General features: G+C 42.9%; 1 pseudogene across 1 annotated transcript; it reads right to left on the bottom strand.

Annotated features, from left to right (window-relative positions):
* Window positions 1-390: 390 nt before the first annotated feature.
* Window positions 391-1,053, bottom strand: LOC310669167 (enhancer of rudimentary homolog; annotated as a pseudogene). Its single transcript has one exon. The product of its transcript is annotated as an enhancer of rudimentary homolog (transcript).
* Window positions 1,054-4,568: the final 3,515 nt, after the last annotated feature.

Genomic DNA, 4,568 nt, shown 5'->3' with positions numbered 1-4,568 from the left:
TAGGAGGGGAAAATAATATCCCAAACTCAAACATGTGGGAAGATCTGCAGCCAAATGCATGATTGCTTGACAGTCACAAATGAGCAATGGCACCATGGAATTTCAGAACTTGTAGAGAGGAGACTCTGTGATGCCATATCCCCAAACTTGGTGGCAGAAAAAATACAATGGTTTAATCCCTAACCTCTCCCAACTGCAATGGAGCAAGTTGTCTGTGAGCTCTCATCCATAGAGTTCACTCATTTTGAACTGGACTTCTGTAACTTTTAAGGATTATTGCCTGCCTGAATTTCATCATTAAATCCTGGCAAGACTTTTAATGTGAGTAAACTTTATTTTCTCATTTACTTAAACAGCCTGAGAGTGATTCTCTTTCTTTCTTTCGTATTCATTTAATTCTTCACCGTGACTGCCTCCAAGAAATAACATTGGAAAACCCCCCAGAGAGGGATACATACAGGGACTGTGGTAAAGCAGAACTGAAAAATCCCAAGAGTGAGGAACAAAAGTAGAACTATCTAAGCAAAGACAATTAAACTAAAATACCTGCAGAAGGCATATCCTTTCTTCTTTGAGTTTTAAACTGAGAAAGTCCCTTGGAATTCTAACAGATTTTGTCTCAAATACACACTAACAAGAATAAACAGGAGTCTACAATACAAAACTTTCACTACAGAACGCTGTACACACCTGTTGTAAAAACGCTTCGCTCAAAACCCCATTAACCACTGTGTCTATTTGCTTGCTTGCTGAGCTTGTCTGTGGAGAAGGACGTAGGTTTTCTCCTTTATCCCGTCTTTATTGTATGGCTGGCATGTCTGAGTATCAACACAATAAACAAGGCAGCTGAGGCCAGTCAAGTCATCAATGAAATCAAATAACTAGCTAATATCATACGTAATTGAAGGGCTGTTGGGATGCATTCTCTTCACATGTTCTTCATACACTTTACAGACTCCTTCCATGCATTCATTCATTCACTGACTCATAATCAGCAAAAGTCCTGCCTTCTGATTGTTTGGGTAGGTTGAACAAGGGAATTGTGTGAGACATGATGACTCTTTCAGTTGGGCTCAGGCACGAAGCACCAAGTGATTTTCTTATTAAGAGGGAAACATAAAAGGAAAGGATGACCCAAGTCTGCCTTAGCATCCTTGGATAACATAATTGTTTTAGAAGGTTATACAACCTTCTAAACACAGATAGGGATATTAGTCTCCTGAAATACATATTTATCTCACACACACGGGAAAAAGAGGAAAGATAACTAATAAATAAAATATCCTCTGCTACTCATCTAGATCCATCCAACAGCAATAACAGAAGCAGCAGCAACAACAAAACTAAGACAGACCAATGAGAGATTCCTTTTAGCAGGGGCATACTTAGGTGTTGGTCAGGTTGACCCCTTCCAAGGGTGCAGGCCAGGAGGGGGTCGGCGACAATAACTGCACCTTTCCACTCTGCTTTGGGGTGCCTAGGAGCCTGCCTGTCAGGTCTGGAGTCAGATGCAGGTCAGCAAAAAAGGAACAGATCTCCATTATCAGTGAAGTTAACTATTCAAGGAAACAAACACTTCCCAGTAGGTCTTGCCCCTATGGAACAGTTGCCAGGACTGAAGGTCCCTGCCTCCCATCCTCCCTAAAGGCTCCTCCTCTCCTGGATGTTTCCCAAGAAGGCCTCAAACTGTATTGGCACACCTCTAGCCCATGTTCTGCTGTTCTCATTACTCATTACTGGGAGACTTGGGGAAGGGGAGCTTGTCATAGCAGGAGAGAAAGACTCTGTGGATTCTTCAGCAGTCCCTTGACATACACCCCTCCCTCCAGTCTCAGAGCCTGAACTGCTCCCTGTCACAAACTCTGCAACCAATCACTCCTATTCATCATCATCAGTCCCTGACATCAACCACCCCTCTGCACACTCTGGGACCACTCCTCCACTGCTCTAGAAGTGATGGGGTGGGGTACGCCAGTATAGCTCCTTGCTAAGGGTGCAATGGAGCCTAGGTATGTGCTGCCTGTTAGGTGGATTTGTAGCTGGCTGACTGACCGAACCCAAATAGTGCTCACTAATGGTTTCTCATCATCCTGGGAAAAAGTGACAAGTGGGGTGCTGCAAGGTTCTGTCCTGGGCCCAGCATTGTTTAACATCTTTATAAATAACTTGGATGAAGGAGTTGAGAGGAAGCTCATTAAATTTGCAGATGACACCAAACTAGGAGAGGCAGCTAATGCTGAATAAGATAGAATTGGGATTGAAGATGACCTTAACAGATTGGAGAATTTGGCAAAAGGTAAGAAAATGAATTTCGATATGGACAAATGTAACGTCCTACACTTAGGCAGGAAGTACCAGCTGCACAAATATAAGATGGGGACACCTGGCTTGCCACTAGCATATGTGAAATGGATCAATGGGACTTTGTAGAGTAGACTACAGACTTAACATGAGTCAACTGAATGTTGCAACAGCAGAAAAAGCTAGTGCTATTCTAGGCTGCATTAGTAAAAGTCCAGTGTCCAGATCAAGAGAAGCAGTAGTGCCACTCTGTTCTGACTTAGCCAGACCACACCTGGAGTACTCTGTCCAGCAATGTATGCAGAAGAGAACAACCAATAAGATCAAGGGTCTGGAAACCAAGCCTTATGAGGAACGGTTGAAGGCGCAGGGTATGTTTAGCTTGGCAAAGAGGACACTGAGAGGAGATATGATAGCCATCTTCAAATATCTTAAGGACTGTCATATGAAAGATTGGATCCAAGGTACAAAAAAGGAGATTATGACTAAACATCAGGAAGAACTTTCTGACAGCAAGAGCTGTTCAGCAGTGGACGACTTTGTAAGCAGAGGCTGGATTGCCACCTGTCATGATGCTTTAGTTGAGATTCCTGCATTGAAGGAGTTGGGCTAGATGACCCTCAGCATGCCTTCCTACTCTGCAACTCTGTGATTGAATCTCCAGCTTCATACTTCATACTTTCATTTCAGTTTAAAGACTAGTTTCAACAGGCACCTCTATCCCCTGAGCTTTTCTATGCCTCAGTTTGCTTTTTCTGTCCCCGTTACTTTCCCCTTTTGTGTTGTTGCTTTTTTAAGATTGTAAGTCTATGAGCAGAGACTGTCTTGTTTGAACTGATTGTACGTAAGCTGATCTGGGAGCCTTTATATTTATTTAGATGCTTTTTAAAAAATTGACTATATACATATATAACCAAGTGTTTGTGTGAACAAATCCCTCTACATTGTACAGAAGAATAATTAAATTTTATTATTTATTTGAAAAGCACCCTCCAGCTTGCACAAAGAAAACATTGCCCATATCACTCCACCCACAAAGTTTTTATTTGTCATCTAGCAATGCTCCATAGCCCTGAAGAACCACAACTCATACAGAGTTACAATAAATGTTGAGTTAACATGTCCCTGCCTTCATTAGTTTCTCCCTCAGATGTCCAGGAATTTTATAAATATTAAATAGGGGGGAAAAACCAGGCCAAACAGGGCAGTGCTAATTAAGACTCCATCCCTTAGAATGCCAACTGTTCAGAAAGAAAACCTATCAGGCTTGCCCTAGTTTCATCTGCAGAAATCAATGTGCCCAAACTTTGTACAGCATGGCAATGCCTTTTACTACTTTTAAACTGCTGCTAGAGGCATAGCTACAAGGGCCATTTAGAAATCTGGCAACCCTAGTGCTCTCCCTCCACCCCACTGGCCAATTATTTGTTGGTGTAACTAATTTGGCTACTGGCAATGAAAAACATGTTAAACTGAAGCAGAGGGAACTTCTGTCCAAATGTCATGGCACGGTTGAGTTCACCTACAGGTAGAGCCTAGCATAGAAATAAATGCCACTGAACATTTCTGGATAAAGAAATTACCTTTGGTTGGGAATTGTACATAATAATAATAATAAATTTTATTTATATCCCGCCCTCCCCAGCCAAAGCTGGGCTCAGGGCGGCTAACAACAATCAAAATAATCCAACATTCTAAAAACATTCATTATAAAATTAATTAAAATCAAATTGATGGCAACCATTAAGCAAAATTCTGTGCAGATTGCCAGAGGAGGGGGTCAGGCTGCGCCCTGACCAAAGGCCTGGTGGAACAGCTCTGTCTTGCAGGCCCTGCGGAAAGATGTCAGGTCCTGCAGGGCCCTAGTCTCTTGCGACAGAGCGTTCCACCAGATTGGAGCCACAGCCGAGAAAGCCCTGGCTCTAGTTGAGGCCAGCCTAACCTCTCTGAGGCCTGGGATCATCAGGATGTTTTTATTTGCAGACCGTAAATTTCTCTGTGGGGCATACCAGGAGAGGCGGTCCCGTAGGTACGAGGGTCCTAGGCCGTATAGGGCTTTAAAAGTTAAAACCAGCACCTTAAACCTGATCCTGTACTCCACCGGGAGCCAGTGCAGCTGGTATAGTACCGGATGAATATGATCTCGCAGCAAAGCAACGCCATTTTCCTTGTGTGCAAATGGAACTCAACTTTCATTTCTGTGCTGTCCATTTTTGTTGCACAATTTGTGTGCCTATGCATTCAAAACTCAAAGTGATTTCGAGTGA

This window comes from Podarcis tiliguerta (assembly GCF_965153285.1).
Source record: "Podarcis tiliguerta genome assembly, chromosome: Z".
In the NCBI taxonomy this organism is placed as follows: Eukaryota; Metazoa; Chordata; class Lepidosauria; order Squamata; family Lacertidae; genus Podarcis; species Podarcis tiliguerta.
This window is presented reverse-complemented; position numbering and strand designations above follow the sequence as displayed.